We start from the raw sequence: 25,606 nt of genomic DNA on the forward strand, positions 1-25,606 counted from the left end.
GGGGACATCCATGGCTGGTAACAGAATGTACGCACCCCCAACAAGGGGGTGACGGCTATTCAAACCCGGGGTTTGCAAATAGCATTATCTTTTACTTTTGTTGTGATAGATGGGTTCCGCTGTGCGTATTGTACAAGCCCAATCGTCAGTCAAAAAGCAATATGGCAACCATCATAGGAAAAGGGACTTGGTCCCTTTTCTATTTCCAACATGACGCTGAGGCAGGAGGAGCCCAAATATCCTTTCCAGCAGTTTCGTGGAGAGAGAGGGGTAGGGAAAGGTTGAGGGATGTCTTTGTGGGTGGAAAGGAGGACGGAAAGAAAACAGGAAGTGGCTCTTGTTCCCTCCCCACAATCAAGATGGCACCACCCAGGGAAGAGCCTACGCTGGCTGAAAAAATCAGACGGTACACAGTGTGTTATTGCCTGCTTTCCCAGGCAATTGATTGTCTGAGCTCCCCTAGTTCCCCCCCCGTGCAAATGTCTTATTTCCATTGTCACTATTAAGCATGACATTGGGCCTCATCACGACTTTGGCGGTTACCCTCAAATCCGGGGGTAACACTATTAACGCCGGATTTAACGGTCCGCCAAATCAGGACTTCGGTGGATTTGGCCCCAGCTCTTAGCTGGGGGGAAATCCGCTGAAAATTCGTGCTCATACGCCGGCGGGAAATCCGCCGGCGGTATTAGCGCGAAATTTCCCCATTGAGCACAATGAAGAATGGGGCATTCCCGAATTGGCTCAATGGGGAATGGGGATTAACATTACCGCAGAACTCGTGATCAGGCGCTATTAGCGCCGGGGAGTTCGGAGGTAGGGCTAATACCACCGGCGGTAATACCGCCGGCGTTACCGCCCAAGTCGTGATGAGGCTCATTGAGTCTGTGGCATGGACTGTTTGGTGTGTTTGACGACAGCAGTCTGGCATAAGGGCAGGTCAAGGAACATTGATAGCTAGTTTACTTTACGCTTGGCAGGCAATGCACTGGGATTCCATTTAATCTTTTTAGAGCACGACTTGTTGGGTTGAGAAGTTTAAAAAAAAACGCATTACAGACTTGTCTTCTCTGTCACTGGCTAATAAATGTTAAACATGTTATAACGTTTTTAAATGTATTGTATTTATTTATTTAATGTTAAGTAGATTGATAGATTGATAAACCCCAAACAGAATTCTATAAAAATTCGTGTTGTGCATGCTTATTGGGGATTTCTACCAGTATCATTTTGTCCCCACACCAATATCACCCACTAAGGAAGCACATACATTCTTGATTGCTGGCATCACTCAAATAGTTCACCAGAAAGTCGCTGACTGGCACCCAATGCAGCCCCTGCACACCTAGCACTCTGCTCAATCCCGCCGACTCATAAAGCCACAGTGATCACCCAACCGCTTAAAAGACCCATCTCTGCCTGTCACGCGGCCTCCTTTAACACTTGCATCCCCTTGATTCTCACCAGAAACTGAAATCTGCATTGAAGGATCCATCCACTTCAACAGGCCCACACAGGGAAGGATTTAAGTCTGCACCACCTCTCCTCTGTCATTCGAACCGCAGCAACACGATCACCCCCCCCCTAACTTGCTCACAACCAACAACACAAGCCCAGATGGCTCGGATTCCCTAATCAACACGATGGCGCTTCAAAGTAATATTAAGATACCCTTACTCACTACAAATGTTGATCTGGACCTTACCCTCAGGGCAGTAAACCCTGTGTGCATCAACAACCTCGCTGGCACTACCGCTCCCTCCACTGCAACGGCACACGTCCCCACCCATTCCAGTCCACATGTACTGAATAAGACTAAGCCAACCACCATATGCACGGATACTACCACTACTTGTGTCGACACGGGTTCAACCAAACTAAACTTAAATACTCGGTGTGCTGCTGTTGCCCCCGCTCGCCTTGGCAGTGGATTGAACAAAGTGAAGTCAAATATTGTGTGTGCTGATGTTGCCCCCGCTCGCCCTGGTATTGCATTGAACAACGCTATGGTAAATACTGTGTGTTTTTGACACTACCCTTGCTCGCCCTGGTATTGCACTGAACAAAGCTATGGTAAATACTGTGTGTGTTGATGCTGCTCCAATTTACGGCTATAGTATCACCCACATTGATACCTTACCTCCCCCTAAGTCTATGGCATATCCGCTGAATGACCTCAATGCAGCCACCAGCGTAGTCACCAACACCATTGCTCCCATCAACATTACCTCTCCTAACATAGAATCAGGGTCTGGTGACCTCACCAAACCTGTTCTCAATCTAGCCTTAGTCAATGCCTGATCACTGCCTGCGCATGCCCTAGACATCCACAATCTCCTAACAGTAGGTAATCTTGATGCGCTCACAATCACTGAAACGTGGCTACATGCAGCCTCTGGCCCTGCCTTATTCCTCGCCTTCCCCCTAGGTTATTCCATTTTCAGGAGTGAAAGGTTAAACTCCAGAGCTGGCGAAGTCGCCCTCTTAGCCAAAGACCACCTACGCATTAGACAACTCAGCACCCCACTCAATGAAACCTGTGACATCCTCTCACTAAAACTCGCCATCTCCCCCACGAACACTATCACAGTCCACATCGTCTATCACCCGCCCAGCGCAACGCAGACATTTGAAGATGACCTATTAGAGATCCTAGGATGTAACATCAAATGGTTCTCCTCTGGGATCTCAATCTCCACCTTAATGGCCACTTTGACCTACCAGACAATTCTCTAATAAATTTGCTAACTGCCCTAGGCTTTAGCCAACGCACATCAAATGACAGTCCTTCGGCTGGCTAGCTGACCTCAACTGCCACATCCCTGTCAAGTCTAACACCCCTTGTCCCTGGTCTGATCACCACATCATCCACTTCACAATCCCTCTGTACATGCAAACCAAACCTCCTGCAAAGTGGCTACCGCCGTCATTGGCCTGCAGTTCCAGGAAACTAACGAAAGACAGTCTGTTACCCTTCCTAGATTCCCTCAATCCGAAGTCTGCAGACATCTCTGACCCTAATATCTTAGCTGATTTTTACACAACTAGTCTAACTAATGCTGTTGATACTATTGCCCCTCATGCTCCCAAAAAGCCAAACCTGCAGTGGATGCCAATTCTTGGTATACCCAGTATCACTCCAACCACAGAACCAAAAAAAGGTTGGCTGAATCCATTTGGAAAAATACACCTACTGCTGCCATTAAACAGAAATCCATCAGCCTATCCATTCAATGTAAGCAAGCAATTATCCAGGCTAAAGGCACCACCTTCAACACAAGAATAGCTAATGTAAATTCAGACACCACAGAATTATTCGCCATCCTTCGAGAACTGGAAGCCCCAGTCCCTCAAGTTTCCACCGTCTTCAAAGACCCAGCTTGGTCAGCTCTCTAAAATTCACAAGCTGCAGACAAAAATACTTGCTAAACAAATTAGCCTTCCACCCTCACACCAGAATACCAAACTAGCAAACCCGCCCATCTCCAACATCCCAGGAGCTCCACTATTTAGCGTCAATAAAATTACCACTCGGGCCACCTTACATAGCCTGAAAAGCCTACAACTTTCGAGAAGTAATGGGGATATCTGCCCAACCGCCTTCATCATAAACTGGGTAGAAGCCTTGGCCCTGTTTATCACCTCCTTCATCAACTCCTCCTTCTCAACAGGCATTGTACCGTCCAGTCTCAAAGAACCATGGGTCCTACCCCACCTCAAAAAACCCTTGCTAGACCCTACAATACCCAATAACTACAGGCCCATCACCACAGCCCCCTTCCTACTAAGAATACTCAACAGGGCTGCCTATGTCTAAATCCAACAACATCTCGAATCTAACCACATCCTAGGAGCTCACTAGTCTGGCTTCTGCCCAGGCCATAGTACGGACTCTGCACTCCTAGACCTTATGAACCAAATGAAATCAGGGATAAGGTAAAAGCTGCACTATTGCTGTTACTAGACCTGTCCACGGCCTTTGACCTGGATGACCATGCCATACTATGCCATCACCTCACCTCGGGGCACATCGTTCTCCCCAGACGTGGCATCATGGATCACCTGCTTCCGAGAAAGGAAGAGTTATGAAAGTATTCTCTGATAATGCCTGTGCTGAATCCTCCCCATCAGCTGTGGAGTGCCACAAGGGTCATTTGTCTTGCCAACCCTTTACAACATATTCAATAAGCCTCTTTTCGACCTCCCATACTCACAAGACATATTATATACCAAGTACGCTGATGACACCCACATTCTCCTCCCTCTCTCTGCTACTTACATCCAAGACACTGCCATGCTAAGTTCCACGTAACCGGCCATCCAAGCCTGGATGCCGACCAACGTCTCTGCCTTAACGATGAGAAGACCGAACTTCTCATTGTGGGGACCCCCTCTGTGCTCAAAATTCTCAGCCCAGAATACTCTTCCTTCAACATTGATGGCACAAACATCTCTGTCTCACCAGCAGTGAAAACTCTAGGAGTATACCTCGACTCCACCCTCTCCCTAACCCAAGTTAATGCAATATCCTCTTCAGCAGCCTACTCCACCAAACCTCTCAATGCCCAACTTACCTCTCTAAAGTCAGCTGTCTAACAATCGCTCTCTCAGTAGTCGGCGCAAGACTGGACTACTCTAATGCACTCTTCGGTGGCACATCCGCTCACAACATACAAAAGCTCCAGACTATCCAAAATAATGTCCTATGATCTGCACTGAACATCCCAGATCAGACCATATATCTGCAGCCCGAAGAGCAGTACAATGCCTCCCCATCAGAGAAAGAATTGTATTCAAGACACTCACCATCATACACAGGTGCATCTCCAAAACCGCCCCTCCTTATCTAGCGCAAAAAAATTACAAAGAATTGGATGACTAGACCTACCAGAATCCCCTACACACAGAGACTGGTGCAAGCCAAATTCAAACATGACAGAGCTGGAGGGTCTAGCTTCCCAGTCATTGCCACCAAGAAATGGAACGCGTTCCCACCTACAATGAGAGCCGAAGAATCTTATTGGGCCTTCCGCACAGGTCTTAAAACTTGGCTGTTCACAGTTAAAAAATAAAAAATAACAATTATGTCACTGCCTTAAACACTATCTCTTGCTTCAACTGTATGTCGCTAAACTGCTCGGCTGCAGACCTCGGCACGGTGCCTGCGGGGTCCGCGCCCGCTCGTCGCCAGTGTTGGGTCCCTGCTTCGTGCTGAAGCGGGCCCAAACAGCTGATCCGGCGCACGCCGAAATCATACGCAGGAGCCAAATCTGCTGCACAACCTTCTTTATTAACTGGCCCGGCGGAACTGCCGAAACCTCCCCCGTCCCTCCCCCTTCCCCTGACGTCACGTCCGGGACGTCATGTCCTGAGGACCCAACAGGGGTCCGCCCACACAACGATGTGGGCAACCTGACAGTGTGTATTTCGACTACGTACCTAATGCGCCTTCAGCCTACATATAACTGGTTTTGGACAAGCTCCCTGATGCCCGAGGGTCTGTGTGCGCTATGCATATGTAAAAATAAATAAATAGTAGGTATACCTCCAAAGTTTTTTTCTAACAAATGTCACTCGCACCTTAAAATGCATCTTTGTCATCAGCAAACTTTTTACTATATTTTCCATCTTTAAGGATAAAACGTCCTTTTGCAGATTGCTAGCAAACATTCCTAGCTAGAATTAGGATACACAGACATGTCCTAAAGATATCAAATGGCAACTTTCGAAATGCATTAAAAAAAGTCATAAAGACCTTGCATAATCTTTGCACCTACCGAGGTCAGTGCTAACCCTCATAATATGAACATGGTTTACGTGGAGAACCTTAAACTCACTACTTTTTCCAAATCCTACTCTCCAAGGGCCTCATTACGACCCTGGCGGAAATCGTGGTGCCAAATGCACCATGGAGCACGGCGGAAAGCTGCCGATAGCGCCATGGGGGTTGGCGGATTTACCGCCCCATTCCGACCTTGGCGGGGCGGTAAATCCCCATTCCCCATTTTACCCTTCCCCATTCCCATTTTTGCCCCATAGGGTATAATGGGAGTGGGGAAGGCGTTAATTACGCCACCGTAAATTACGGTGGCGTAATTAACAACAAGGTCCCGTAGCGCCATGGATTTCTCCGCCCGGAAAAACCAGGCGGAAAACGCTCCATGGCGCTACGGGAACTCGTAGTAGGGCGGACAGGTCCGCCGCGAATACCGCTGGCGTAAACCCACTCCGCCAGGGTCGTAATGAGGCCCCAATTGTTTTACAAAAGAAAGCATCCTTAGAGAATCACAGCTCAGCCCCATTCAGCAACATGGCTGCCCTTTTGAACTGATACGTTTTTAACATTTTGGCGACCAACAAAGCTGCTACTTTTCCCTGAATGTTCTTAGGGGCACTTGTACAGGCCTTATTTCTGCATTTACTGAGCTATATTTAGCGAGTCAAAACTCAAACCTGTTGAACCTAATAACAAAAATGTTCCACCTTATCAATCTTCACCAAATCCATGTGCCAATTACTGGTAAATATCAAAAATCACCTCATCCACAAAATGGTAATGCTTCACGGGTTAATTTCCAACCCATTCGATTAACGGTAAACTGACATCCCAATTAGGCAAAGCAATGCAATAGTGGCCACCACATAGACTAGGGTCAGCACATAGCAATACGCTACATTAGGTTGGTAGAAATGTACTTTTCTTGTAAAAGGCTGAAAATTCACAGAATATAGATTCAACAACACCAGGCTCAAAACAGATCCATATTATAAACCCCTGTTGGTCCAAACCCTGCATGAGTACTCATCATTTGCGCCTATCCTAGGCCATCACCCTAGTCTCGCAGTGAAGAGCAAAGATAACTTGGGGAAGATTTTCTGGCATGACCGAATTAGCAATGTTTCCCAGAAAGCATTTGAATAACCTTATCAGAGACACCACTACTCTCAATAAAGCAACACGAGATTCTCTGAATCTGGTGTTAATCATATTCATCCCTTCAACACGTGGGTGCACAATGCACTCTCACAGTAACATATTATTTCCTGAAAACCTGGAGTCTATTTTACCCGAGATCTGATCTTGTCTATCAAGATTTCTTTCATTTTTACATGACCTCAACTAACCCTGTAGATCTACAAATGCGACCATCCTATCATTTCGTTTTTTTTTGTTTTTAAACAATACAAGAAAATTGCCTTTCCAACTAGAGAATAGCCCTGTTGTGATTCTACATCTAATACTTATTGGGATCAAGGTAGTCCGCCAGCAATAAGTACTTTATTTCTAAGCAAGTACAGACAGCCCACATGGCACAGATGCATGACAGTTGCTAAATGCAAGTATGATATTGCTAACTCCAACACTTATACTTTTGGCACATATTACTGGCAGATATTACTTGTGTTATCATCAACAGTGTCAGCAATCAATGTAGAATCCCTTTCATTCACCCCATCTTGCCTCTCTCTGGCTTCTACTCACAGGAATACACGGTAATTTATGTGAGCCAGCACCACCCCCCTCACTTTCTAAACATAACAAATTAGATAACATGATGTGCAAGAAAGGCAATAGTGCTGGAAGCATCTGGGCAGGGCAGGAGTGGGCCCCTTCACTTGGGCATTTAGCATGGTGGCAAGGTGGACTGGGGCAGCTGCACAGTGAAACACCATTGGGTCTGAGGTGAGCGATAAGGCGTTATCAGCATCTGGGTTTTGGACGGCCGAAGGTCAGCCACACTCTGAGAGGAAAACACTGAAGATAACAAGCAAGAACCTGAGTATGAAGAGACTGCAGAAGGTGACGTCTTCAACAGGATCATGACAGGCTGAATAGATACTGATGAGGAATGACATTGCAGAGCAAAGGGTATGAGCAGTAAGCAGACTTTTGTAGTTGACTGCCAGCGTGTGGGACTGCCTCTTGATAATAGCTTGGCATGTGAAATCCAGCTGAGACAGTGTTAGTTCTTTGCGTGCCTCCAGGGAGCCCTGCAACCTGGGGAGCCATGAATCTTTGTGAGAACTTGAGCTGATTCTTGTCAGCCCCAGCCCCATCAGTGAGGTAAAACCACTCTTTACGACTGACGTGCACCCATGCTATCATGAAACACTCTTCCTCGCTGCATTCCTCCCTCGCATTGGCCGCAAAAGGATATTTCCCAACCCACAAGAGTGGAGCAGTCACTGATAGAGTTGCTGAACTTAACAAAATGCTCTTTGTGAGAGCCTGATCATTATAGAGGTTGGCTCTGTCCCGTAAAAGAGCCCAAGGCGCATGGTAGGGGGCTATACTTTGTGAAATAACCTTGAGGGTTGCCTGCACCCGCTAAAAGAACCCAAGGACTGAGTCCTGGAGATATTTAGATGGTGGCTGTGCCCTGTGAAAAGTCTCAGAACTACATTGGATGGCACCACCCTATAGGAAAACATAAGCAATTTTGAGAAGTGTGTGATCAGGATTTGAATTTTCTCTGTAGCCACGCAAAGTCATATGTAAGAGAGCAACTGATCATGACCTCTTGGTCACTGTCACTACTATAGCTACCCATTTTCCAACTACACCAGCCATGAAGCAAACCTGCTCCACTTAACATTGTCTGACATGTACTGCGTAGCACATCATCATGAGAATCCAAGCTGGTGCGTTGGTCATGGTCAGATGTAATTTCATAATCTCCCACAATGAGTTTCTCTTCCGTATGTTATACATGTCAATTGATCAGCCTTCTGCACTATGAGGCTCCTCCTGTGGTTCAAGGTAATAGCCCTGGCTGCACTAAAAACTTGCTTGGACTTCACACTGGTGGGGAGGTGGCTTAGTGATTCTTCACAAGTGCTGATGACAAGATGAATTGCTTGGTGAACTAATATTTTGCCAGGTCATCATCCCTTCCTAGAGGCGCAGTGCCCAAAAGATAGGTATCAAACATCTGTGTGGCTGATGATTTGCTATGCCTGAGTCACAGCAGAGTGCATTCTAGAGTTTCTCCTCCCATTAGACTGCATCCCCATTGCTCACACAGCTTTCAACAAGTGTCAGTGATGTATTGCCCATTGATTCTGCTGTCATCCACAAGCTTTAGATGCTCGATGTGGTTGGCAAAACGTGGGCTGGTTGGTGTTATTTCTGCTGCCTGTGTTATTTTTCTAATTGATGTTGCAAGCACTGATGTAACGCATCCTTGAACGTTTGTACATTATCTCCTCCTTTATTTCAAAAAAGGGTGCAGGTGCTCCTCTCCAGAAAGAACATGGCAAGATGACCTGTTCTGAGATGAGAGTGTGCAGCGCACGCTTTTTGCTCATTGTACCTTTCACAGATGGGAAATATGCATTTGCATATCAGTCTTTGTCCCGCCCAAATGGGCAGTCCAGGACCGAAATGCTATGGTAATTCCTCTCTGAACAAGAGTACCAACAGCAACCCCATACACGTGTTTCAGCCTTGTTGGGCATCATCAGTGAAGACAAGCTGTGCCTCTCTGAGCACAGTGAGCAGGGAGTCCATGTCTGGTTGCTCCCAGGTAACTCAGGGTGACCAACCCCAAGTTCCTTGCAAATATTTCAAAAAAGGGTGCAGGCGCTCCTCTCCAGAAAGAACATGACATGATAACCTGTTCTGAGATGAAAGTTTGCAGCACATGCTTTTTGCTCACTGTACCTTTCACAGATGGGAAATATGCATTTGCATATCAGTCTTTGTCCCGCCCAAATGGGCAGTCCAGGACCAAAATGCTATGGCAATTCCTCTCTGAACAAGAGTACCAACAGCAAAACATACATGTGTTTCAGCCTTGTTGGGCCGCATCAGTGAGGTGAAGATGTGCCTCTCTGAGAACAGTGAGCAGGGAGTCCACGTCTGGTTGCCCCCAGGTAACTCAGGGTGACCAACCTGAAGTTCCTTGCAAATATTTCAAAAAAGGCTGCAGGCGCTCCTCTCCAGAAATAACGTGGCATGATAACCTGTTCTGAGATGAGAGTTTGCAGCACCCACTTTTTGCTCACTGTACCTTTCACAGATGGGAAATATCCATTTGCATATCAGTCTTTGTCCCGCCCACATGGGCAGTCCAGCACTGAAATGCTATGGCAATTCCTCTCTGAACAAGAGTACCAACAGCAACCCCATACACGTGTTTCAGCCTTGTTGGGCCTCATCAGTGAGGTGAAGCTCAGAGAGAGTCCATGTCTGGTTGCTCCCAGGTAACTCAGGGTGACCAACCCCAAGTTCCTTGCAAATATTTCAAAAAAGGGTGAAGCCGCTCCTCTCCAAAAAGAACATGGCATGATAACCTGTTCTGAGATGAGAGTTTGCAGCACACGCTTTTTGCTCACTGTACCTTTCACGGATGGGAAATATCCATTTGCATATCAGTATTTGTCCCGCCCACATGGGCAGTCCAGCACCGAAGTGCTATGGCAATTCCTCTCTGAACAAGAGTACCAACAGCAACCCCATACACGTGTTTCAGCCTTGTTGGGCCTCATCAGTGAGGGGAAGCTGTGCCTCCCTGAGCACAGTGAGAAGGGAGTACACGTCTGGTTGCCCCCAGGTAACTCAGGGTGACCAACCCAAAGTTCCTTGCAAATAGTTAAAAAAAGGGTGCAGGCGTTCCTCTCCAGAAAGAACATGGCATGATAACCCGTTCTGAGATGAGAGTTTGAAGCACATGCTTTTTGCTCACTGTACCTTTCACAGATGGGAAATATTCATTTGCATATCAGTCTTTGTCCTGCCCAAATGGGCAGTCCATCACCGAAATGCTATGGCAATTCCTCTCTGAACAAGAGTACCAACAGCAACCCCATAAACATGTTTCAGCCTTGTTGGGCCTCATGAGTGAGGTGAAGCTGTGCCTCTCTGAGCACAGTGAGCCAGGAGTCCACGTCTGGTTGCCCCCAGGTAACTCAGGGTGACCAACCCCAAGTTCCTTGCAAATATTTCAAAAAAGGGTGCAGACGCTCCTCTCCAGAAAGAAAATGGCATGATAACCTGTTCTGAGATGAGAATTTGCAGCACACGCTTTTTGCTCACTGTAGCTTTCACAGATGGGAAATATCCATTTGCATATCAGTCTTTGTCCCGCCCACATGGGCTGTCAAATGCTATGACAATTCCTCTGAGAACAAGAGTACCAACAGCAACCCCATACACGTGTTTCAGCCTTGTTGGGCGTCATCAGTGAGGTGAAGCTGTGCCTCTCTGAGCACAGTGAGCAGGGAGAGTCCATGTCTGGTTGCCCCCAGGTAACTCAGGGTGACCAACCCCAGGTTCCTTGCAAATATTTCAAAAAGGGTGAAGGCGCTCCTCTCCAGAAAGAACATGGCATGATAACCTGTTCTGAGATGAGAGTTTGCAGCACACGCCTTTTGCTCACTGTACCTTTCACAGATGGGAAATATCCATGTGCATACCAGTCTTTTTCCTGCCCACATGGGCAGTCCAGCACCGAAATGCTGCAGCAATTCCTCTCTGAACAAGAGTACCAACACTAACCCCATATACATGTTTCAGCCTTGTTGGGCCTCATCAGGGAGGTGAATCTGTGCCTCTCTGAGCACAGTGAGCAGGGAGTCCACATCTGGTTGCCCCCAGGTAACTCAGGGTGACCAACCCCAAGTTCCTTGCAAATATTTCAAAAAAGGATGCAGACGCTCCTCTCCAGTAAGACCATGGCATGATAACCTGTTCTGAGATGAAAGTTTGCAGCACACGCGTTTTGCTCACTGTAGCTTTCACAGATGGGAAATATCCATTTGCTTATCAGTCTTTGTCCCACCCACATGGGCTGTCAAATGCTATGGCAATTCCTCTCTGAACAAGAGTACCAGCAGCAACCCCATACACGTGTTTCAGCCTTGTTGGGCCACATCAGTGAGGTGAAGCTGTGTATCTCTGAGCACAGTGAGCAGGGAGAGTCCATGTCTGGTTGCCCCCAGGTAACTCAGGGTGACCAACCCCAAGTTCCTTTCAAATATTTCAAAAAGGATGAAGGCGCTCCTCTCCAGAAAGAACATGGCATGATAACCTGTTCTTAGATGAGAGTTTGCAGCACACGCCTTTTGCTCACTGTACCTTTCACAGATGGGAAATATCCATGTGCATACCATTCTTTTTCCTGCCAACATGGGCAGTCCAGCACCGAAATGCTATGGCAATTCCTCTCTGAACAAGAGTACCAACAGCAAACCCATATACATGTTTCAGCCTTGTTGGGCCTCATCAGTGAGGTGAAGCTGCGCCTCTCTGAGCACAGTAAGCAGGGAATCCACATCTGGTTGCCCCCAGGCAACTCAGGGTGACCAACCCCAAGTTCCTTGCAAATATTTCAAAAATGGGGGCAGGCGCACCTCTCCAGAAAGAACATGGCATGATAACCTGTTGTGAGATGACGGTTTGCAGCACACGCTTTTTCCTCACTGTACCTTTCACAGATGGGAAATATCCATGTGCATACCAGTCTTTTTCCTGCCAACATGGGCAGTCCAACACCAAAATGCTATGGCAATTCCTCTTTGAACAATTGTACCAACAGCAACCCCATACACGTGTTTCAGCCTAGTTGGGCATCATCAGTGAGGTGAAGCTGTGCCTCTCTGAGCACAGTGAGCAGAGAGAGTCCATGTCTGGTTGCCCCCAGGTAACTCAGGGTGACCAACCCCAGGTTCCTTGCAAATATTTCAAAAAAGGGTGCAGACGCTCCTCTCCAGAAATAACATTGCATGATAACCTGTTCTGAGATGAGAGTTTGCAGCACACGCTTTTTGCTCACTGTACCTTTCGCAGATGGGAAATACCCATTTGCATATCAGCCTTTGTCCCGCCCACATGGGCAGTCCATCACCGAAAAGCAGGGCAATTCCTCTCTGAACAAGAGTACCAACAGCAACCCCATATACGTGTTTCAGCCTTGTTGGGCCTCATCAGTGAGGTGAAGCTGTGCCTCTCTGAGCACAGTGAGCAATGAGTCCACGTCTGGTTGCCCCCAGGTAACTCAGGGTGACCAACCCCAAGTTCCTTGCAAATATTTCAAAAAAGGGTGCAGACGCTCCTCTCCAGAAAGAACATGGCATGATAACCTGTTCTGAGATGAGAGTTTGCAGCACACGCCTTTTGCTCACTGCAGCTTTCACAGATGGGAAATATCCATTTGCATATCAGTCTTTGTCCCGCCCACATGGGCTGTCAAATGCTATGGCAATTCCTCTCAGAACAAGAGTACCAACAGCAACCCCATACACGTGTTTCAGCCTTGTTGGGCCTCATCAGTGAGGTGAAGCTGTGCCTCTCTGAACATTTTCTTCTTCTTCTTCTTCTTAATTATCGGAGGTGTGGGCGGACCCACGCAGGCGCTTCCCCATCCTATAGGATGATGTGCACCGTAGACCTGAGCACAGTGAGCAGGGAGAGTCCATGTCTGGTTGCACCCAGGTAACTCAGGGTGACCAACCCCAAGTTCCTTGCAAATATTTCAAAAAAGGTAGCAGGCACTCCTCTCCAGAAATAACATTGCATGATAACCTGTTCTGAGATGAGAGTTTGCAGCACTCGCTTTTTGCTCACTGTAGCTTTCACAGATGGGAAACATCCATTTGCATATCAGTCTTTGTCCCGCCCACATGGGCAGTCCAGCACCGAAATGCTATGGCAATTCCTCTCTGAACAAGAGTACTAACAGCAACCCCATACACGTGTTTCAGCCTTGTTGGGCCTCATTATCTCCTCTTTGTTATATTTTCAGTAAGTCCTCCTCCTCCAAGACATACGGATGAAAGCGGCAACATTTACTTTGAAGCTTGGGTCACAAAGGAATCCAGCAGGTACACAAGGTTATGTTTAAATTTAACTACATGTGGATTCCCTGCAGGGTTGAAAACAGGACCCCACCAGCCATGCCACACTACATCACGTTTCAAGGCGCAGGGACTTGTCATGTTGTTCAGGTTGAACTCACGCAGGCTCACCAGGGAGAGAACCTCATAGAAATATGCTTTGTGAGAGCTAACCCCTCAGTGGTCTCCTTGAAAGGTTGTAGAGCAGGGCTGACATTACACAGAAGCTGTCACAGACACAATGTTCAAAATGCCCCATGTAGAGCTCTGTTGTATTTCAGTAATCTAGCACTTATTATTTTAGGAGGCCTTAAATTAGTGCCTCAAGGCCATACCACTGACAAGTGTCACATTATATAACATAACATATTTTGTATGTGTGTTTGTATTTTTACATTTGTATTGCGCACATGATGAACCAAACCGTATAGCGACGCAGATGGAACAACACATTTATGTATAGCAGAACCAAGCCCAAAGAGGGAGGCAGACAAAAGAACTATTTGAACAGAAATGTCTTCAGGGCCCTACGAAACTGATATAGTGATTTGATGATCCTGATTTCTATTGGGAGCAAATTCCATAGTTTTGGGCCAAAGACAGCAAATCTTCTGTCTCCTCTTGTTGTATACACTGAATGGGAGATTCAAGAGATGACAGTTTCTGGATTTTAGATATCCCGTAGGTTGATAAGGATCGATCAATTCACTCAAATATGCAGGGGAAAGCTCATTCACACATTTAAAGATAAGACAGGCTACCTTAAATCTTATACAATCTTCTACTGCTAGCCAGTTAAGAGCATGACAAGATGGAGAAACATGGGCAGTTTTGCCCAGCTTACAAATCATCCTAATTGCCATATTTTGCGCCTTGTTGGAGTTTCTGGACTTGTTTGGATGGAATACCAGTCAACTGGCTGTTGCAGTAGTCCAGGTGTGCATTCGTCAGGGCACCGACCACCAAGGCATCAGCCTCCTAAGGAATATAGAGGAGTACCTGTCAAAAGAGTCTCAGGGCATAGTGCACTGCCTGAACCTTTGCTCCAACCTGATATTCACTACCCAAATCATCATGCCAGACACAGCCCCATTAGAGACAATTTTAGGTTCGTTCCTAGAAGGGTCGGGACAGGCAACTTCTTGGCAGCAGTAAGAAGATGTCTTGGCGTGAACAATATAAGTTTGGTTTTGGATGCATTTAGTTGAAGCTGATTATTGGACATCCAATGATCAACTTCATCCAGGCACTGCCCCAATTTGCTAAATGCTCATCGAAATTAACGATTCTGATGAAGATTTTAGTATTGTCTGTGTAGGAGTGGAAATTCATCCCATGGCATCTCAGAATCTCCAGCAAAGGAAGCATGTACAGATTAAACAATAGAGGCAAGAGTGATGATCCCTGGGGTACTCCACAGTTCAGCTTGATAGGGTCTGACACAAATTCACCCAATCTCACCTATTTGTTTGTTTGTTTGTTTTAATAATTATATTGCACGCCGGACCCGAGGGTATCAGGGCGCAGAAAGGCAGTAAGGATATATTCAGCTTGGTTACATTGCTGTACAGTAATATACAAGATAGAGGGACATTTATACAGAGGATAGACATTATATCTACAAATAATGCAGGTTGTATATGAATGTATACCAGTAATAGCATGGGTGAGTAAGGTGTCATCAATGATAGGGTATAACCATATACAATAAAGATGGACAAATATACAGGGGATACAGATTATATCTACAGATAATGCAGGTCATATATACCTAGATACCAGCACAATAATAGGGTGGGTGCGTCAATTGTCATCGGTCATTGGTGGTGGGATATAACCAAAATAGGTAAGGTACTATGGGGATCGATGTTGTGGAGAAGGTGTGTTAGAGGTCATTATTCTTGATCCACTGGATGTAGTTCCGCCTGAAGTTTGGGTAAGTTTAGGTAACTATTAGGGTCAGAGGGAGGGAGTTCCAGTGTTGTGCGGCTTTTACCTGGAAGTTAGTGCCTCCAGTTTTGGAGTGTTTGTATCTGGGCACTGTGAGGGTATTGGAGTTGGATGTTCTGGTGGGGCAGTTGGAGGAGTATCTAGTGAATCTGTCGGTGAGGTATCGTGGAGCGGAGTTGTTGAGGCATTTGTAAGTGAATGATGCTATTTTCAGAGCAATTTTGTCTTTGGTTGAAAGCCAATTGTGAGCTCTTCTACGGTCGGAGATGTGCTCTTTTTTGGGGATGCTCATTGCCGCTCTGAGAGCATTGTTTTGTAGGATTTGGATTTTGTTGTATTGGATGTATTGGCTCCTAAGTAGAGGGCGTTACTATAGTCTAACTTTGACAGAATAAGGGCTCTGGCAAGGGTCATGCAGCTGTTAGGGGAGAGGAAGGGTTTGGCTGCTAAGTTTGCACGTGTAGGCTGTGGAGGAGGCCATAAAGTGGACCTGTTATTTAAAGGAAAGGGTGGAGTCTAGGTAAAAACGTTTTTACTTCCTTGGCTACCTTGATAATGTTTCTGTCAATGGAGAAACTTGAGTAGTTGTGACCTAGTTTGTTAATGTTGGGGGTTGCGCCAAGGATGATGAGCTCAGTCTTGTCATCATTCAGGCATAGGCCATGCAAGGCCATCCGTGCCTGAATGATGAGGTGCACCCTGTTCACCAAGGCCAAATCTTTGTCATAATCTCCCGCCAGCGGTATGAGGATCTGGGTATCATCCGCATAGTAAGTGTAGGTGATACCCAGATCATCAAGATCATCGAAAAGGGGCCTCGTGAAAATATTGTACAGAGTGGGGGAGACACAAGATCCTTGGGGAATGCCGCTGTTAATTGAGATGTGATCGGCCACTTCAGATGTGGAAAAAACACGCATGGTCCTGTTGCTGAGGAATGATAGTATCCAGCCTATAGCTTCCTGTGAAAAGTGGGCTGCAGTGTTGAGGTGGGTGAAGAGAATGGTCCAAATCAAACGCAGCTAATAAGTCCAGGAGAAGGAGTAGGGCTGTCTTGATTGTTTCTGAGGGTATCAATTTGTGCCTTGAGATCAATCAGAGCTGTCTCGGTTCCGTGTTGGGGTCTGAAGCAGGATTGACGGACTCCCAGGAGGTAGTATTGTTCCATGTATTGCTGTATTTGAAGGTAGGCTACCTTGTCTAGGATTTTGAGCAGGAATGGGATGTTGGTGATGGGTCTGTAATTAGTGGGTAAGGAGGGGTCTAGGGTTTGTTTTTTTAAGTAGTGGGAGAACCCAGGGCTCTTTGAGGTTATTAGGAATCATACTTTTGGAAAAGGAGGAGTTAATGAGTTTGGTGATGAAGGGTGAGAGATCTCTGGCTGCATCTTTCATAATTTGCGAGGGGCAGTGATCTCCCTAGCAGTTGGATGGTTTCAGGGTGAGAATAACTTTTTCGACCTCAAGTGTGGTAACTTTAGAGAAGCTGAAGCGGTGAGGAGGTTTGGGAGTGGCCTTGGGTATAGCGGTGGGGATTGGTAGTGGTGGGCACGTTTTCTTTTTTGTTGGCTATCTTGTTTTGTAGTGTGGCCACTTTGTTAGAAAGGGCCTTTTGTACACTGGTGCACCAGGGTTTGTCCTTGTCGCAGGTATCGGGGATAGGGATAGGTGTTTCCAATTCTTTCAGGATAATGAACAGTTCTTTTATGTTAGAGTTAGATTGGGCTATTCTTTGGTTGTTAGAGTCTTGTTTGTATTATTTCTTTCTTGTAAATGGAGAATATTTTAGTGAGGTTGGTTTTGTTGGACTTGGTCGGTGAGTGTTTCCATATTTGTTCACTCTTGCGTTTCTCGAGTCGGAGGGATTTAAGGTGTGGCGAGAACCATGTGTTCAGGTGTTTTTAAGGTTTACTTTTCCTAGGTTTCAGAGGTGCAATAGTGTTGAGTGCTGAGGTCATTATTTTATTGTATTTGTTGATTAGGGTGAAGGGGTCGTCGGGGTCATTGAGATAGTTGAGGGTGGGGAGGATGAGTGGTACAAGCTTTTCAGCTGTGATGTTTTTCATGTTTCTGGTGGGTATAGAAGGGGCTAGTGGATTGTTGTGGGCGGTGGGTGTAAGGGGTTCCATGACGAAGGTAATAAAATGATGGTCTGACCATGTCCGAGCGGTAGATGTAGGTGATAGAGACAAAACAGTTGTGGTCTGCCACCCAGTCAAGGGTCCTGCCTTTATTATGTGTTGGTATGGTGATTATTTGATCAAACCCTAGTTCAGCCAAAGTGTCAGCTATGATTGTGGCATGTTGATCTTTAGGGTCTTTGAACAACAGGTTAAGGTCATCTAAGAGGATGCTTTGGGTAGCATTTTTTAGTTTATCGGTGAGGAGGGTTGTGAGGTCTTCTTCGAAGGATCCTAGGGGACTGGGAGGTCTATAGAGAAGATGGATGATGAGGTTTTGGGCATTAGCAATGGGCATTTTAGCTGTTAGGGATTCACAAGAGTCTTGTTTATCGGACGGGGTGAGTCTTAGGTGGAGATCAGTTTTGGCGATAATGGCAAGGCCACCGCCTCGAGACTCAGTTCTATCCGCCCTGAGGATGGTAAAGTCATCTGGGACAGCTAGTGTGAGGGCAGGGCCTGCGGCTGTGTGGAACCAGGATTCCGTAATGGCCAGGAAGTCCAGTTTTTCAGAGTGGATGAGGTCTGCTATCTCAGTGGCATGGGGTACAATAGATCGGGCATTGATGAGGGTGCCGCTGATATGTGGTATGGTGCCCTCCGGGGCTGTAGTAGTGGGGGGGGTGGATTGGGGAATGATTAGGAGAAGTTGTGTGCAGGATGTTCATGCAAACATAGTCAGGAGTCTTAGTGGGTGTCAGGGTCAGCGTGGGGAGTTTGGTGGTTCTGGAATTAGGTTCGCTCAGGGAACAAGAGGGTGGTTTGTATATCTTAGGGAGTCTAGCGCGTCGTCTAAGATTTCTGGTGGTCGGGTAGCAGGGGTTAGTCATGATGGGCTGATTTAGCGCAATATTATGAGGTGGTGTCAAAGTGTTGGGTAGTCCTTTGATGGACATTGTGATGAGTGTGCGAGGGAGGCTAGTAAGGTGGAATAGGTAAAGGATTATCCTTAGTAAGATTGTGTAAGTAGCTGGTAGATACATAGTGATGGTAATGCTAGTGAAATGGTCCTTAACTAAGGATAGGGAGGGGTGAGTGTTGTGTGGCTAGACACATATAGCGATACAGTGGCTGGATATATAGCTAATTTTACATAAAGCCAGTCACAGCGAGCGGTAGAGCAGGTTTAGACAGGTAATAAGGCCTGCTATGCAAGGCAATATGTTCAAGCAGGTAAATGTAGTGTCACAATGCTGATTGGTAGGATAGATAAATATTTTGAATAATCAAAGTTGGACATCAGCCTGATTGAACCAGGCAATAATTAACAATACATCAAATCTGGGTTAACATGTAGACAGGATAGAACAGGGGTGGGAGGCTACGTTCAACGTCTAGAAGCAATATTAAGTTAAACAGAGTAGAACAGAAAACAGTGTGCTTCCACATGCTAGGTAAGTACATTAGGTAAATGTGAGGTGGGCATATGACGGTATACAGAGCATAGAGGGAGAACTCAGGGTAGCTAACAGAGTTGCCTTGTGTCAGACGAATCACATAAAATAAACATGCATGCAGGTATATATGGGCATACGGTAAGAGCAATATGCAATGGCATAAATAAGTAAGGCAGCAGAAACACAGTCAAAGGGCCTCATTACACGGATTGTGGTAAGGGAATAACAATACCGGTAAGGGAATACTGGTATCATTAAAAACCCTTGCCAATTACGACCCGGCCAACCGCTATTAGCGGCACCGCTAAGAACGGTACCACTAATAGCGGCTAGTCTGCGTGCGCACGAGCCCTCATCCCACAAATAGCGGCATGGCGCTATTAGCACACCATCACAAGCCATGCGGACATGCTAATAGTGGCATGGAATAGCCCCATAAAGCCCATACCAGCATGGCGTAAATACCGGCATCGCGAACCACCCATTAAGAGCAGTGTTCCCACAATCAGCACAGGTGGAGGCAATGGAGACTGTGGCAGCACAAAAGGAGCACACCACACCCCTTCCCACACCCCTTCCCACACCAAGATGGTTCCAATACTAGCAGCATTACATGGGCTGGAGGACATGATTGCATTGCAGCACCAACAACAACAGGCAGCACAGAGGAGACACAGGAGGAGGAGGAGGAGGGCGAGACAGGCGCATCAAGCCCCACCAGGGCACCTAGTAATACCACAGAGGCAGCCACCAATCCCCAGGATCCGAGCCAGTCCATTCAACCTAACCCCTGAGCAGATACGCACCTGTACCGTCTGGACCGGGATACCATCACCAGCATTGTGGGCATGATACATGACGATATTGTGAGCCTCATAGACATCCGAACTGCCATCCCCCCTCTACTGAAGGTGGTAACTGTGCTCCACTTCCTGGCCACAGGCACCTACCAGCATACAGTAGGGCAGATGCATGGCATCTCACAACCAGTATTCTCACGCACGCTGACCCAGGTGCACGATGCCCTCCTGAAGCAAAAAAGTGAACACATATCCCTGCCGCGGACTGCCCAGGAGATCTCCCACACCAAAGTTGGCTTCTATTCACTGGCAGGCATCCCAAGTTGCATCGGGGCCATCGACCGTATCCGTGTGGAATTGGTGGTCCCACATCACAATGAAGCAATCTACCAAAACAGAAAGCAATTCCACTCCATCAATGTCCAAATGGTATGTGACTCAAACAAGATAATCACACATTGTTGTTCCCAATTTCCCGGATCAACCCATGATTCAATGGTCCTACGGAACTCAACGATACCACGCTACATGGAGCAACAACGTTCATGGCTATTTGGTGAGTAGCAGGGCAAGCACATGGCAGTGTGATGTCGGGAGTAGTTGGGGGGAGATGCATACTACAACTGTGTGTGAATGGGGGGGAGATGCATACTCCAACTGGGTGTGAATGGGGGGGAGAGATGCATACTCCAACTGGGTGTGAATGGGGGGGGGATGCATACTCCAACTGGGTGTGAATGGGGGGGAGATGCATACTCCAACTGGGTGTGAATGGGGGAGAGATGCATACTCCAACTGGGTGTGAATGGGGGGGAGAGATGCATACTCCAACTGGGTGTGAATGGGGGGGGATGCATACTCCAACTGGGTGTGAATGCGAGGGGGGAGAGATACATACTCCAACTGGGTGAGAATGGGGGAGGAGATGCATACTTCAACTGGGTGTGAATGGGGTGGGAGAGATGCATACTCCAACTGGGTGTGAATGGGGGGGAGAGATGCATACTCCCACTGGGTGTGAATGGGGGGGGAGAGATGCATACTCCAACTGGGTGTGAATGGGGGGGTGCAAACTCCAACTGGGTGTGAATGGGGGGGGAGATGCATACTCTAACTGGGTGTGAATGGGGGGAGATGCATACTCCACTGGGTGTGAATGGGGGGAGATGCATACTCCAACTGGGTGTGAATGGGGGTGGGAGATGCATACTCCAACTGGGTGTGAATGGGGGGGATGCATACTCCAACTGGGTGTGAATGGGGGTGGGGAGAGATGCATACTGCAACTGGGTGTGAATGGGGGGGAGATGCATACTCCAACTGGGTGTGAATGGGGGAGAGATGCATACTCCAACTGGGTGTGAATGGGGGGGAGAGATGCATACTCCAACTGGGTGTGAATGGGGGGGGGGATGCATACTCCAACTGTGTCATGAGGCAAGACTTAAATCCTTCCATTATGGACCCAGGGAGGGACCAAAACCAGAAGAATCCAAAGGTGCTAAGGTCTGAAAACACTAGGAACAGTATACATCCTTATAGAAGACTGCTGTGTCCTGTTTGCAGGAAAAAGGCAGCAAAAACTACATTACCCAGATTCCCCTTGTGTCGGGACTACAAGAACAAGCCCAAGAGGGGCAGGCCTCACGCGCGCGTGCGCGCTCCGATATCCAAAGCACGGGGCTTGTGCTTAAGCCTCCGGCAGGAGAGGACGTGTACAGAAGAGCTCCGAGATCGGGGATCTGCACAAGGGGCCACCCCCCAACCACCTTCCACTCGGGCCCCTCGCCAAGAAAAGCTAAGTAGCGCTCGCGCTAGGGGAACTCCAGAGATAAGGGGAAAAGCGCATAGAAAGACGCCGCCACACCGCAGGGCCAACACGGTCCGAGAAGGCAGCTGGGGCACGCACAAGGGGGGGCTCCGCCCACACTCCACGCAGACCCCCTGGCGACAGAACAGCTAAGTCACGACCTGGGCACCCAAGCGAAATACTGGCATATCGCGCGCATTACCCAGGGAGGTCCCGAGTCCAAAGCAGTGCATGCGATTTGCATGGCAATTAGCCACGAGGGGGAATCGCGTAGAGCAGAGTGCTTGAGCCGCCCCAAGTCACTTGCGGCAGACTGCACACTTCCTTGATTCATAAAACGGATCGCTCAAGGGTCTAAGACCCAGTGGATCCAACTGTACAGTTCGGGGCCACATGCGGAAACTCTGCATGTGTCGGCTTGTTGACAGCATTAACCCGCGCACTAACTCATAGTGCTCCGCACTGCTAGCACACGCAACATGGTGCAGATTAACCAATTGCATGCTGGCAAGTGTTGTTTTGGGTGTGTGATGTAACACACAATATAGTAACTTAGTGCTTTCTTGCAGCGGTAATACGCTCCAGTTTGTTACCGGACCTGAGAGTACGCAGGCAGGAGGCCAGTACTCACCCCAGAGATAAGTCTATTTCCATCTTTTCAGACTCTCTCATGCACACTGTATAATAAAGTGTTTGTATGTTTTCATGTGTTACCCATTGTTCCCTTCCCTGTTCACCTACCCTCTCCTAACCCTCTCACCGGTTACCCTACTGCTGAACCCATCCAACCAACGTGTCCCTAACCCTCTTTCCCCGCTGGAGTCTCGGTGTCCTGTATAAGGTTGGACTTGCAGGTGCCCAGACTGCAGAGGGGAGGGTTGGTTCGTGCCACTCCTGAGCCTGAAGACTGGAGCCTTGACAGAAGCACAAGCCCAAGTGTACCAGGCTCCTGGGTGGTACGGGCCAATCAGGTCATGGAGGAACTCACTAAAGTCCTGCAAGATTTGCAGGCCGAGCTCGCTGCCACTAGACAGGATTATGCGGTTTTGGCTGCCCAGGTGCGTAGTTTGACTGCGCAGGCCTCTCCCCTTCCTGGTGGTGCAGCCGCCCCTAGTCCCGTTCAGGTCCATGTTTCCCCAGAACCCGCAGTTCCTCTAGCCCCACCCAAACGATACTCCGGGGATCCACAAAAGTTTCAAACTTTCCTCACCCAATGCAAACTCCATTTCCTGACTAAGCCAACAGTGTTTAGGTCCACCCAGGCTAGAACTGCGTTTGTTATTTCTTATTTATCGGGTGATGCATCGGCCTGGGCAAACCCTTTGGTGCAAAGGGACGATGGGATCCTCTATGATTGGGAAGAGTTCCAAGTGGAATTTGGCAAAATCTTCAACCGTAGGGCGGCGGCCATGTGCAAAGACTGTGAACTTTTAACCTTACGTCAAGGAAGTAAAGAATTGATCACGTATGTGACCCAATTTAACCGCTTAGTGGCAGAAGCGGAATGGCCCAGTGAGAAGCAGATGTCTCTGTTTTATCAGGGGTTGAGAGATGAACTTAAAGATCTCATTGCCCATGTGGACCCACAACCTCAAGATTGTTCCGAAATGGTGAACTTGGCCTTGCGGTTAGACCACCGTCAGTCTGAGCGTCGAGGGGACAAGAGACGTGGTGACGCACGTCCTATAGCTAGGTTGGATCAGTGTCATGCCCCACGCCCCGCAGGTGCTTTTGAAAAATCAGTCGTGGATGAACCAATGCAAATCGGCGCTGCTAAGGGTCCTCTTACTAAGGAGGAGAAAGAGCGTCGTCGAAAAGAGGGGCTTTGTTTATATTGTGGCACTACAGGACATTTTGTGAAAGAATATCCTCCAAAGCCAAGGTCTCAGGGAAACGCCTCAGCTCGGCAGTTGTAGGGGTAGGACAGTCGAGCCAGGTAATGGAAGTTATCCCTGCAGTCGGGTTTGTTAATTTTGCCCTGCATGTTACTCTGCTTGGAGTTTTGGGATTTCTGGGTCATGAGATCCCTGTAACCCTCCTCTTGGACACTGGAGCCACGGGAAACTTCATCGATATCACCTACGCTCGTAAACTAGGTATACCGTTGTGTCCTAAAAAATTCCCAGAGGTTGTAAGGGCAGTTGATGGGACCGCTTTGTGTTCAGGTCCAGTAACGAACAGCACTCAGACGCTGACATTGTGTTGCCAACAAACTCATGTGGAAAAAATTCAGTTTGATCCGATAGCGGCACCTCAATTCAGCATAATCTTGGGTCTCCCTTGGTTTTGTAGGCACGACCCTCAAGTAATCTGGTCAATGGGGCAGGTGTCTTTCACATCTCCAGAATGTGTAAGGCATTGTAATACTCCGACGCACGATCCATGGTTTGAAGGGAATTCCGGCGTCAGTGTGGGAGCAATAGCCACAGAGGGTATCGATTTGAGCACTCTACCTCCTGAGTATAGGGAGTATGCTGATGTGTTCAGTAAACAGTCTGCCGAAACCCTACCGCCCCACAGGTCGTTTGATTGTCGAATTGATCTTGAACCCGGGGCAGTGTTACCATGCAGCCGGTTGTACGCACTCACTGAAGCTGAGACAAAACACCTGAAGGAATACATAGACACCAACTTGCACAACGGTTTTATGAGACCTTCTAATTCCCCAGTTTCGTCTCCCCTCTTCTTCATACCTAAGAAGACCGGAGATCTGAGAACATGCATTGATTACCGCAGGGTTAATCGAATCACAGTCAAGAACAGATACCCATTACCTTTAATCCCGGTATTACTAGACCAAGTACGAAAGGCAACCATCTTCACCAAATTGGATCTGCGCGGGGCTTATCTCTCCTGGTACGAGTACGGGCTGGAGACGAATGGAAAACAGCTTTCAGAACCAAATTCGGCCTGTACGAGTATCAGGTGATGCCCTTTGGTCTATGCAATGCTCCTGCGGCCTTCCAGCTCTTCCTCGATGAGGTATTACGTGGTTATCTAGATGTGTTTGCCATAGTGTACATAGACGATATCTTGATCTATTCTAAGAATCAGCACGAGCATGTAAAACATGTCAAGGCTGTTCTTCAACGGCTAAGAGAACATCGTCTATTTCCTCAAATTGAAAAATGTGAATTTCATCGTACCACAGTGGAATTTTTGGGGTACTTTTTGACACCTTCGGGTGTGCAAATGGACCATAGCAAGGTGCAGGCTGTCTTGGATTGGCCTGCCCCCACTTCTGTCAAGGAAGTCCAAGCCTTTTTAGGATTCGCCAATTTTTATAGGCGTTTTTTCAAGGGCTTTTCTGAGTTGGTGACGCCCATTACCAAACTACTTAAAAAGGGGAAATCCTATCAGTGGGACAGTGATGCCGAGCAGGGTTTTAAACGATTAAAACAGGCCTTTACCACGGTACCTGTTTTACGGCATCCAGACTTGGCTCAGCCATTCATTGTGGAAACAGATGCCTCTAGTTATGCTATCGGAGCGGTGCTCTCGCAAACAAGATCCGCAGACTGGATTGTTACATCCGGTAGCTTATTATTCGCGAAAACTGCTGCCGGCTGAGACTCATTATACTATTGCCAACCGAGAATTGTTGGCGGTAAAAGCTGCATTCAAAGAATGGCGG

This window comes from Ambystoma mexicanum, chromosome 3p, assembly GCF_040938575.1.
Source record: "Ambystoma mexicanum isolate Mex_15411 chromosome 3p, UKY_AmexF1_1, whole genome shotgun sequence".
NCBI classification, from domain to species: Eukaryota; Metazoa; Chordata; class Amphibia; order Caudata; family Ambystomatidae; genus Ambystoma; species Ambystoma mexicanum.